Below are 13,273 nucleotides of genomic sequence, written 5' to 3'. Positions count from 1 at the left end.
GATGTTCTTCTCTTTTAATGTTCACAGCAACTCATGCCAAAAAAGGTGTTTCCTATCATGTTCTCCTCACATTGTGTGTTGTGGTTTAGGGATTTTTTTATTCCATATTTTCAATCCCCAGAGAGCTAAGGTTAGTCATAAACATGCTTTTGGCTATCAGATTCATGTGTGGTTTGCTATAGCAACAAACAAAAGCATTAGTCAGAAACTGGCATGAAGCTATAAACACATATTTTTTTGTGATATTACCCAGAGTTAGCTGAATTTATCTGGTCCACTGTTGCCACACAACTGCATTGTATTTAGACTATAATCCTGGTAGAATAGGAATTTTGTAGAAAACCCAAATAATACATTATAGAGAAATAAGCAAGTCTGTTAACTGATGCTGTCATCTGAATATCATGGCTGAATTCTGCTATTGCACTGTTAAAAATTCAGCTGAACACCTTCAGGACACACATTTAAAACAGAGGCTAAAATTTGAATCTATATCTGTAGAATAAAAGGAAAAATTGTAATAAAAAACAATCTTGCTTTGCCCTTGCTGTTTTCACCTGCATAATTGTACTGCAGCAAAATGATCAGAGGGAGGTGTTATCAGATTGTGGTAGATGGTGTGAGTTCACTGCCAGCACACTTGGAACACATTATCTGCAGCATGGCAGGGAGGTGAGCATTGGTAAGGACAGGCTCTGGCTGTGCCTCCACAGTGCTGGGAGGGTTTCTGCAGTTTGTGCAGAGCTGGTGTCTCTCCAGCCACTCTGGGCACAGCAGGAGTGGCTTGTGCAGCAAGTACTGGCTTCCCTGGGGAGCTGGTTGGGTTTGTAAGGCTGAAATCCCACAGCTACACAGCTACCAGTCCCTGAGCCAGCTAGTTTAAAGGCTGCCCTGAAGGCTGTACAGAAGTGGTGATTTTTGCCTAGGCAGAGTAGGCACATTCCTGCTTTATTCCAACCGTTTGTCTTCTCTTCCCTGCACCTTTTCAGGAACATGAGCCCTGCTCTGTTTTGACAGCTGCATTTAATAAAAAACATATGCATGAAAAATGTGTTTTCCAGTATCCCTGAGCTGGCACTGCTGTGCAAGGAGAACTTAAACTTCCCTAGAAATTATTCAGATACATTTTCAGATCCCTTTCTTTGAACATGTATGTGTGAAGTGCCCATGACCTTCCCTGCTGCAGAGGTGTGCAGAGGAACACAGCTGTAGTATTCACACCTGCCCAGGTGATAAGAGTAACAAATCCATCAGAACCTCCCCATACCAACAAGTCTGGAAGTTGTTCACAGGGCCAGTGGTTCCAGCTGCAGAGGATAAACCTGCAGCAACATGTACTTTGCATTTGTGCTTGAGCCCTTTGAGAATTTGCTTTAGAAGTTCAGGGATCAGGAACAAGACCTAGCATTGGCCAAGCTGTGTCCCAAAAACAAAGAGCTCTTTTCCTGAACTAAACCCATAGCAGAAGGACATGCCCAAGGAGATCCTACATTTTAACCCTCACTCTGTGCTTTGCATAGTGTTGTTGAATCTGTGTCCTACACAACTGAGACCCTGGCTCAGGTGTGTTTTCAAAACCTTTTGAGATAATTTTTCCAGGTAGATTTTCCTGATGTAGAAGTGTAGAAGGACCTGTTTTTCAGTTAGCAGGACTTCAAGAGGCTTTGAGCAACCTGGTCTAGTGAAAGTTGTCTCTGTCCATGGCAGGGGGCTGGAATGAGAAGATCTTTAAGGTCCTTTCTAAACCATTTAATGATTGTATGATTCTGTGACTTACTCTGCACTTACACGTGGTTTGTCTTTGCCCTTTCCATCTGTCTCCTTTTGCATCACAAGCCCTGCACTTGATTTCTCTGAAAAGAAGAGTTGTGAGCATTTGTTTTCTAAGATCAGCAGAGTGCTTTTCTTTACTCTCTTTTGGTCAAATGGGGGCAGATCTTCTTCATAAGAGTTCAAAGTGGGATTAAGTAGTGTTCAAAGTATTTGCAGTCAAGAAAGAAACAAATTCTGGTCTCAGTGTAGTTGCAGAATTCTGTCAACACTGCCCCAACACCACTATATAAAGCAAATATTTCAGTCTCTGCTAAAACCCTGTTAATATTTCAGTCCATGGAGGACTTTGGGACTGCAGTATTTAAAAATGTCACAGTGAGATGGTGGTGGAGCCTTTTGTTTTAGATGGGATAATTTCATGGTAGCAATCGTTCTCCTTTTCTGGCGTTATTGACTGTAAGCTGTGCATAGTGCAAGGAATGCAAATGCACCTTCCTTAGGAGAGAGCAGTGGTCTCTGTGCTGCTCACAGAGAGCTGAACCTCTGCTCAGACAGCAGAGTCCTCACTGGGACCACTGGGTCAGGCAGGATGCAGGAGAGCACAGGTGCTAAAACCCCACTGGTTTAAAAGTAGTCTTTGCAAAGATGTGCAGAAAACCCAACAGATGGACTGAAGGGCATCTCCAGGTGCCTACCATTCATTCCTTTTCCTCAAACTCTTCACAGTTCCACAAATCAAGGTGGTCATTGCTATTCTTCAGAGTGGGGACAAGCCACTGGATTGTCCTCCTGTTGCACAGATTTCAATGACTCTGAGGAAGCCACTTTGCAGCAGATCTCAAAAACTGTAACTGAAGCCCCAGGATCTTCATTTTCCTTATACTTTGTATTGGTACAAAGCTGTTTTATTTCAGTGGAGCCCTTGATCTGGCTGAAGAGCAAAATGTAATTTACTCTCCCTTATGCATTAGTCTGAATCTAGCACAGCTTTTCATCAAGAAAAACCTTACCATGTGCCTTCAAAAAGAATGCATCCTGTTTTAACTGAGTTAGAAAATGCTTAACCTGAGTGTGAACAGACCATTATGATAAAGTTACTAATTTCCATTACATATCATTATTTTCGTATTACAGAGAAGCTCTGGATGTTTGGAAATGTTATGAATCAGCATTAGGGTTGATAATCAGATCCAAGAAATAGTCCTCTTAGTGCTTTCAAACAACTCCACCCACCTCAATTCATTCACCAGTTACTACATGGATGAGCCACAGTGTAGTTACTTTCTCACTATTTTAGTCTTTAACCAGAAAGAAATCGAGAGCTGCAGTAATGAGTCTTTAAAGAAATGGTTTGTCCTTATTGTTTATACTAGTGTCTGTGAAACCTAAAACTCAAATCTATTTCCTTAACTAAACTGTGTTTTTCTCTAATCCATTAAGCAAGCATTTTGATTTCTTATTTTTGGGTGCCAGGAGGTACAGAAATGGAAAATCAGTACTGAACCATTTAAAAACTACATGCAAAGATTCAATTTTATTTTTAAAAAAATATAATGCAACAAAAGTTTGCCAGCGTCAGTTTTTTCTTTTGTAAATTAATATGCACTTTAAATTCCAATGCTTTTCAGTCTTAACATAATGATTTCTAATTTCAAACAATGAAGATTAAGTTAACAGATTTAATTTGTAAAAGAAGACATGCATCAAATGACATGTTTAGATAATGCTGGGGCAAGGTATACATCTGTTAGGGAAATATGTTCAAAAAAAAGGTAAAAACCAGTGGGCTGAAATCAAGAGACGACATTTTCAAAAATAATTTGGAGTGTTACCAATTAAATTATTTTGAAATCTGACCTTTTTGTGACTGAAACCCAAGTTTATAGTCCTATTTATTCAGATTTGAATTACACTGATGTGGGCAGAACTAAGCTAATTTATTTATTTATATGACTCAATGGATTAATTTATCTGTAAATGAGATTTTACGCTTTTATAAACCCACAGTCTGCATCCAGAAATTCTCTCTAATTTTGAAGAGAATCTTCTACCACACAAAAACAAGGAAAAGTGAGCTGTGATAAATGCTATTTTGCTACTATCAGTGTTTATTGACAGAAAAGATTCTTATCTTAACAAAATAAGGGAACTGTTAACTTTATCTTTGATGTAAAATATTTTCCCATAATAATTTTTTGTCACCTTTATCCCATATCTCTTGTATTACATATGCATTAAGGAATTTAAAAGCTTAAAAAATATTTTCTTCTGTGGTGATTTACATCAAACAAGTTGCCCAGGGAATTTTCTCTCCAACTAAAAACCTGTTTCCAAAGGCAGATATTTATATAAAAGCCCCCATAAAAGGTTGTGGGAACACTACAAGATTTTTTTCTGCATTCCTGTTTTGAGAGGGGCTGTGCCCAGCATACCAGAGAGACAGCCAAAGTAACATCACTCCATTAATATTGTTGTATCTGGGCACTTAATTGTGAACTGAATTTCATCAGTGGGGTAAGGAGAAATAAAAGTCTTCTAGACCATAAGGACCTTAAGACCATAAGGATCATAATATGAACTCTTTCTCTCTATATATGTATGTATGTATGTATTTATATTTATCTCCACACAGGAAACATTTTACTGGGCATTGATTCTGATGAGAACTTTTTTAAGCACAGTGTTTGAAGAGCATTTTTAGCAGCTTGGGCTAAAAAATCTGTTTCTAATTTGGAGTGGTGAGTGCCATTTACACAAAGCCTGCATCAGTTTCTTTGCACTTTTTGCAAAATCTTAGCATTCTTCTTATCTATTCTTAAAGAACCAAGTGTGCTTTCTACCAAAACCACCAAGAATTAGTGTCTTTCTTCAGTGTGTCAGTACTACCTTAAGAAACAGCTTGGGGTTACAGCCACTTCTTCTTAAGAAATACTGGTCCTGTGGCCAGAGAAATTGAGTCTCCAGGGCTGCCAATCAAGCCTACGCAGGCAGAGAGATCATTTTTCCATAAATGCATTCATTTGATTCATTTATAAATCTGAGCAGGGCTGTGCTTTGGCAGTGGAACAGGCAATCTGCTCTGGTAGAAGCCTGAATTCTTGGAAGGGTGAATCAGAGAGAAGAAGGAATGTGGCAAAGTTAATTTTTGTGATCTTTATGGGTCTTATCTGCAATAGGCACCCACCTGGCCCATACTTCCAGGTGAGTCATGGTAAGAGGTGACTTCCCAGCTATCTAACAGAGAAGGCAGCAGGAATCTAGTCCTTGCTCTGAGAGGAAGGCAGATGTGCTCTGCATTCCCTTCCCAGCTCCAGTTTGTTGTATAGGTGAAGGGGTTTCTTTCAGAGAGGAGGAAACTGCAAGATGCCTAATTAATATACTGGATAACAAAATAGCTGCAGAGTAGTTCCCACTAGGGTTTCTGAAGTTGGGAAGTGAGTGAGAGCTCTTAATTTGCAGTGTGTTCCTGAAGCCCTTCTTGAAACTCAGATCATTCAGATGGGCAGTGACAATCTAGGAAATTTTGTTTGGGTATCCATACAACTGTTTGCAGCATGGTAGCAAATCAATTGCAAGTAAAACTGGTATATCCCAAGAGATAAAACTCTTGAGAGTCAACAGGAGATAAAACTCTTGAGTGGATTAGACCAGTCTTTATTGCTTTATTTGGCTCTGAATTGCTAACTCACTCTCTGCCCAAAAGGGTGGTAAGCAATTTTGGTTCAGTCCAGGAGCTTGGGCACACGTAGCAATAGTTGCTAAACAGTAATTCCCTTCTCTTACCATCTTTGTGACAACAGGCCTTGCAATCCTGGAAAAATCATAATTGATAATTATCAGAGAGGGTCCTGATTCACTACATTATCACAATGTTATGCAAGAAAACACTGTACAAATTAATGCAGGAAGTAAAGCACAGACTGGAAACCCATTTTGTTACATAAAACCTGAGAGACAGGAAAATTCCTGCCTAAGACATGCAGGACAGAGACACAGGGCAGGAAGTTCCACCTACCCTCCATGCAAACAGACTAAAACTAGAGATGACACAGAACTTACCTTCTGAGACAGAGCCATGGCCTAGGGGAAACAGCACCAAACCTCTGCTTGTCTGCTGGGTACCATGAGCATTTCTCCAGCTACCTTTTGTACTCTGCCACTTGTAGCTGGGTTTTAGCTTAGGAAGAGAGGGGATGGACCAGGAGAGCCAAATCAACCACTGCTGCCTGCTTTTGCTGTCACTATCACTCTATCCATGTCCTTGCAATAAACTTTGGTTAAGAGCTTATTTTCAAACTCTCTGTTACTCATAGGAAACATTATTCTGTTTCAGTAAGAGGTGAAACGTTAGATTAATGAAATACTCTAGTAAATATTTTGTCCTTGTAGCAGAAAAGTTATGTGGATCTGGGCAAACTACATTTCCTATATAGCCAAGTAACCAATAAATGATGATAGCTAGATGAAAGTCATTAACTCTGGATCTGGGAAATTTCAGTTTGACAACTGGAAAAAAAAAGTCCCCTGTGCTTTTCATGTTAAAATATGACTCAAGTTGAGAAGGTCTGTGCAGAGCCCCACCAGAGTGATTTATTTTCATGCTCTGAATTGTTCTGTGGTTTCTATTAAGTTTATCCTTACCATCAGAGGAAAGGTGGACCAGTGTAAGAATCAAGAACTTCTTTCTGATCAGCCTTCCTAAAGGTTTTGCTCCTATTGTGAAGTGTGAGCAGGAATGCTTTTAATGCTTTTAAACCTGTGGGCCAAGCTTATCAATAAACACACACTCATGGGGAAGCCATTCACTCTTCATCTGGGAGCTGTTAGTTTCTGTTTTTATGGTAGTGTTTTTATCAGTTCTTAGTTGCTAGTGCCCTTACACATCTTTCCTGATATTAGTCAACATGTAGAAAATGCTCTATAAAATTCCACAGAGCTCAGTATGGTCTGCAAGGAACATTTTCCTGCTTGGATGTACTTTGCAGAGCAGAGTACTGTTCCTTTTGATAAAAATAAGTGTTAACTTCATGGGCAATCCTCTGGCTGGGCAAGGAGACTCATGATTGTAACTCACATATATATAATGTCTTCAAAAGGTTTTGAGATGAAATGATTTGAAGGCTTTTAATGAAGTGCTCTAACAGCCAACAAGGGCAGCTTAACATACCAAGGCAATGAATCAAAACATCTTGTTCATGCCTTGAATGGAAGGAAACTATTCACACACGTTGGTTATTTGGGAGTAGCTGCTCCTTTAGCACGACTGTGCTCCAAGCCCCTGCTCTCGGCTCCCAACTCTGAGCCACATTCATCACAGCACAAGTATGCAGCCCAGGGACAGAGTGCAGCCAAGGGGCATTGCCAAACCAGCGCAAAACAAAGGCAGGAGTGTAGCTTGAGCACCGGCCCAGCTGGTTCTGATAGCATCCCGCTGATAACAAGGCCTGTTAAACTCCTTCAGCAGCAAAATCTTTATCTTCATTCCACAGAGCAGTGCTTTGTCTTCATCCCACAGAAATTCCAGGGCTTGGTGGGGAGGGTCCGTCTCCCAGCACAGAGCAGAGGGGAAGCACGAAAGGGGCGATGCTGATGCTCACTTTAACACGATTTCTGCTTGTTCACTGTGGGCACTGTTCTGCTCAGAGCTGACGAGCTGGTTCTCCTAGGTGGAGCTGCTGCGTGTCCCCGCTGTCCGGCTGGCAGCGCTTCAAGGGCAGGAGCATGACATTCCTGCCGTGGAGGGTGGGAGCGGCAGCGTGTCCGTGACAGTGCCCGCATGTCCCCACGGCCGCGCACATCCGTCCTGCCCGCACGGAGCGACAGCCGCAGCATTCCGGCCGTGCCCCAGAGCCCTGCCCTGCAGTTGCTGTAACTCAGTCCCCGGGATCTTGCAGGACAATGGAATGAATCCAGGTCTCTGGAATGCACTAGGAAATGTCTGTAGAGGATGAACCGCTTTATTTCTTTTTTCTTTTTTTTTTTTTTTTTTTTTTTTTTTTTTTTTTTTTTCTTTTCCTGGTGGTTTTCCCCAGTATCACTGGAGCTGTGTGGCATTTGTGCTATAGGAGACCAGCGAAAAGGATAATTCAACATAATTCTTCGTGTAATGGAGAAGCAAAAGAGAGAGTTTTATTTAAAGAAACACTACACTTATATAGGGTAACCTAGCTCGAGTTTATACCGGTGCTGTCCCATAGCTAAGGTGATCTCAGCTCACTCGAGTGGCAATCTCGGGGGAACCACCAAATGTTGCATTTGTGCTTTAGGAGAGCGGAGAAAAGGATAATGCAACATAGTTCTTTGTGTAAGGGAGAAGCAAAAGAGAGAGCTTTATTTAAACATACACTCCAGTTATATATATGGTAGTTCATACAAAACAGAATAGAAAAGGCTCATTGGTCCAAGAAGGCAACACCTCTTTGAAAACATGTTTTCTGCAAAACATCACATCTCTTGCAGGTGTCTAATCATCATTACAATTTCTTGTCCTTGGGCAGTCTGAGAAAGGCTGCTTTCTTGGTTCCCAGTAGTTCCCAATGACAGAGCTGTTTACTGGAAGTGCCACGGACCTTCTTGAATCTCAAGACTGTGCTTTAAACCATAGTGTAAACCTCATGGCAGCTTCCTTCAGGAGCACAGCACATGCATAACAAGGTTTATTTGCAGACACTTTCAGATTCTTATCTTTGCAGCTGATGCTTGCAGGATCATTTCCCTCCAGCACTGCTTGCTTGGGAGTCAGGTGAACTTACCTATCTGAAAAAGTGCTCTTGAGAGGCCAAGATGAATGTCAGGCATGTGCATAGTGTTCCTGTTATCAAGTGCTTTCCTGAACTGGGACCCATGATTTAAAATATTCTAGCTATTCAAAGTATTCCCTATTTCAACTCTAAGAAGTGAATCAGAAGGGGCTGGGGAAGTTCATGTCAGCGCTGTTCAGGCGGCACTGAGAGCTCTGAGGGAGGAAAAGGAATCCCAGTAATTGCGATACCTGCGAGAGGGAGAACAGGCTGGGGGGGAAAGGTCAGGCACACCATCCTTCAGAGAGAGGGATATGGTTTTAAAAACAAAAGACATTCTGGAGAAATGGATTAGCAGTTACCAGCCATTTGTGCATGAGGAATAACAGCCCCATGACAGGGTGCTGAGGGCAGAGGGACAGACAGACAGACCTGCAGGTACAGGCACTGATGGCTGCAGGAGGAGAGGTCTGATACAGCAGCCATGCACATCTTTTTTACAACAAGACATAAGCCCATGAGGGAGCACCATGAAAACTGCTGACCTACATGTATGAATTTAGTAGGTCAAACACAGTGCCAACAGTGACAATGACATTAAATTATTGCTGCTGCTGTTTGTCTTGCAATTATTTATTCCTCCTTCTCCTGATTAATAATTTAAATGAGACTATGTGTCCAGAGTGTGCTTTGCACTGTCAGAAAAGACCTGATATAAAGATGTCCCAGCCTTGCCCACATGTTAAGGCACAAGTTTTCTAACTGGCTGTGGACCCAGAGTTATTTTCACAACACTGCACAAACAGCACTGTTAGTTTTTTGTCACTGCTTAGAAATGGTAACTAGCAAAGGCCAAAATCCTCATAAAGGAAAGGCACAGGTTGTGACTTTAAATAAGAATAAGTGACTGAGCAAAGCATAAAACTTTTCACCTGTGGACAGATATTTATCATGGATCAGGTTTCCGTCTATTAAGAAAAACTATTTGTTGAAGTAACATTGAAGTTAATGCAAGGAAAAGTAATATGCCTAAAGTTAAGAACAGGTTACTTCAATTCACTATTCATATACAAATATAAATTTAGTACAAAATCTTAAAAAACAAAAAGCCCAAATCTAAGAATTGCAGAGAAAGGGCTGTAGTCTGGAAGCAGAGAAGCTAGTGTGATCAGCAAAATATATTATTGTTTATTTTATTAATCTACTGTTTTATTATATTTTAAAGTATATAAACCACAGAAATTTTATATGCTGCTGTTCCAGTTAAAGCTAGGTTTTCTTTTTATGCAATACATTAAAGCACATTTGATTTCAATCCAATGACACTGTCATACTTGGAATTCATTATATTGTATCAAATGTGATTTTGGAGACTGTTGCCCACTGAATGTGAATACCAAAAAATAACCTGGTTTTTTTTTTTCCTTCTGGTTTTCCCCAAACAGTCCATCTGGGTTGCTAGGCTAAAGATAAAATAATTTTTGAATAATTGCATTTCAAAAAGCAGATACACATTTCAGTCATGTGATATGAAAATGATCCAGCCTATATAACTCCTACTGCTTACTTTCAAAAAATTCCCTTGTTCTGAAGTCAGTCCAGTGGCTATTAGAAGTAGTCACTGATGTAAATTCCATCTTGTTTATGAAAACATTTTGAACAAAGCATTGATTGTCCAGGGTCCATAAAAAAAAGTTTAAATCTATAAAATGTTGGCATCACTACTATTCAGGCATGAGAATGACATGCATATAAATCATAGTTCATTGGCACAGGCTTTTCTACTCAAAAAGAAGGCTTTGCTGAAAATGTACTGCAATGCCCCTCTTTTGTAGATTTCTTTTGAAAGTATTCTGAATTAGGAAATACTCAGAAGCAAATCTTAGTCTACAGTATGAATCAAGGGCACAGCAAGTCTTTTATGACATGGGTTAACTATAGTAAAGGGGCAGCCTAGGCAGAGTTTGGGGAAATCAGGGTGGATGGAAAAGCCTCAGTGTGAACCTTTGGGAGGGAAGATCATCTGTGTGTCTGATGCCCCTCCATGAAATCTCATCCACATCTCTGTTAGCCCTGGGGACAGTAATATGTTGATTTTTTAAGGAAAAGATGCTACTATCACAGTTTAGGAGAGCATTTAGTACTTGCATTGCACCAGTTCCAGACAACTAAAGTGTTTTACATAAGAGTAAAACAAGAGAAACTGCAGTGAACCGGCCTAAGAAGTCTCACAGATGGTTCTTTCCTGTTTCTTTTCCAGTAGCAAAATTATTGGCAGCCAGCAGGGATCAATGCTGCAGTTAATGTTGAAGTGCTGCACTGAAGAACAAACACTCCAGCAATCCAAGCAATTTTCTGTTAAGTCATTCTAGTGGACTGCAGGGCTTGTGGGTGGGATTCTCCCAAGTGAAAAATATGGCAATACCACAAGACCAAGTCCTTACTGTTTCTTGGAATTTTAGTAACAGCCATAAAATTTATTGTTGGCACCTGAATCTCTAGAAGCACTAGGCAAATTAAACAATCAAGCATCAATCCTGCAGCTCTTCTCCTCATATGATGCTTATTAAAATACATTTGTTGAAGTGCTTCATGAGTGGATTCCAGAATTTTTAAGCAGAAATGCTTAAAATCAGGTTCATAAATCCATGTTTAATTTTTTAGCAAGGTTATGCTAATTTTTCTTGAGCTTCTAAAAACTGCAAATGCTAGAGCTTAAAAAAACCCCAAAAAACTAAATTTCAAGCAGATCTTAATCTGAGTTAAAATGTACATTAAGACCGTTTTCCAGAAGTTGCTAGAATTGTCCATTTTAGGTGTCAGGATTAGTGCTGTGATAGCTAAAGGAGGAATGGTCTAGCAGGCCTGATGTGTTCTGGGTTTATCCTAATTCCCTGGGGGTGGAAAACTGCAGGAGAGCTGATTATGATGCTGTACAAATGGCTAATGTGGATTGCCTTCTATTTTCTCAAGTTTAGAAGCTTGACCCACAGATTGTTATGGGATATTCCCACTGGAAGCGCATTATCTCCATCTTAACAAAGTGGTTCATCACTGGGGCATAACTCTTTCAAAACTTTGCCTGTACTATATAATATCATTTTAAAAATATAAAATCAAGGAAAAAGTAAACGTGGGAGATCAGAAAACAATGAGGAGTGACCAACAAAATCCCAGCTGCTTTAACAAGAGTTTGGCAACCTGTGAAAGTCAGGGATTGCAGACATGACTAAGTCGTGCCATCTCGTCTGCACACAGAGCGTGTAATGTCCAGAAATCTTGTGTTCCAGCCCAAGGATTCTCCATTTAAAACAGACAATGAGTTGCACAGTTCTTCTTGTCAGTTGTTTTCTCGAGTTTTAGAGCATATTTTTAAGCCAGATGAACTGTTTAGGAGAGCCAAAACTATGTATAGTAATGGCAGTTGCAGAACTGAGTGTTGTGGAGCTAGACAGCCTGATGGCTTGGAAAAAACAACCATGGAGACAGGAAAGAGACACAGTTATTGGGACAAGGACTTGGGCACGTGTGTGAATAGCTGGTGCATTAGGGAATATGTTGTTCAGCCACACTGTCCTCTACTGGCTAAGTCTGGATCTCTGAAAATATGTTCCAATTCATGCTGTTTTCATTCCTTGGTGCCCAATTTAAAGCATTTCAAGACAATCACAGTTTCAGACAGCCCATCTCCTTCACCTCATCTCTGTCCACCCTCAATACTTTTAGAAACGAAGAAAACAGAATGTTAATGACTATCAAGGTTCATGATGTTTACTCTCCTGCTCTTAAGACTTTTGTCAATAAGGAGGAAGAGTTTCAATATGGGGAATTCCACTCAGTTTAACTTACTGTGAATTAGAAAACTGTTAATTACTGACTCTGATATTTTAAAGAATAAAACAACTTAGGGAAAAAACACTTCAGATTCCCTCTGTACACCTCTCCTTCCCTTTTTCTGGCCTCCAATCCTTCCAAGCCTTCGTTGTGGGCCACATTCAGTCCCTTTGGAAAGGTGGAGGCTGGTGTGGCAGACAGGGGTCACCAGATGGCCACTGCTTTTCTTTTTCCAAAGATACAGAAATATCCAGAAACTCACAAGGCTTTTGTGAAGGAGAAAAATCCCCAGAATGGAGAAAATGTAGAACTAGAAGTAAACCAGATTATAACCCCTGCCTATGGCTAGTAAGGAAGAATTGGATAATCTTTAAGGTCCCTTCCAACCTAAACCATTCTATGCTGCTAGGAATCTAAACTAAGGCAGGGCTTTCCAGTGGCCTGTGCACATCCCCTGCCATGCTGCTCCAGAGGGTTTCAGCTTGCCAGCTGACTGCTCTGTGTCTGTGTGGATTGTGCAGGCACCAACAGCCTGTGTGCTGCTTTCAGGTTCTGGACGACAGCTGGGACTGGCTGAGCCACCAGGAGATGCTGATGCAGCTGCAGATGCAGAGGATGAAGATTCTGTGAGTTTTTTAGAGTTGGATTTCTCTGTGATGACAGTTTGGTAAAATGGGATCTTAAATATTTTGTTCATATCTTGGTCTTGCTGGTGATTTTCCTCCCCATTAAAAATGTTGTATTTTAGCTTGGGATTGTCCTGCCAGCTCAAAAAACCAGAAAGATTTTTCAGTGTAAAGGCATCTGCTCTTTGCCATGGTTTGTTGGCATAAGTTTACAACCAAGACTAGCAAACTATTACATGGCTGTTAACTACAGTAACTTTTCTTCAAGGATTTACACAGTTTAGGTTCCCTATTGTCTGA

General features: G+C 40.5%; 1 protein-coding gene across 1 annotated transcript in view; it reads left to right on the top strand.

Annotated features, from left to right (window-relative positions):
• AHNAK2 (AHNAK nucleoprotein 2) overlaps positions 1 to 13,273 on the top strand; it is a 52,625-nt gene that overhangs the window by 12,536 nt on the left and 26,816 nt on the right. The window contains exon 2 of the mRNA XM_079308057.1: positions 12,897 to 12,973. The gene's annotated coding sequence lies outside the window, so the exon portion shown is untranslated. The remainder of the gene's footprint in view (positions 1 to 12,896; positions 12,974 to 13,273) is intronic.

The sequence above is a fragment of the Erithacus rubecula genome (assembly GCF_903797595.1).
Source record: "Erithacus rubecula genome assembly, chromosome: 6".
In the NCBI taxonomy this organism is placed as follows: Eukaryota; Metazoa; Chordata; class Aves; order Passeriformes; family Muscicapidae; genus Erithacus; species Erithacus rubecula.
This window is presented reverse-complemented; position numbering and strand designations above follow the sequence as displayed.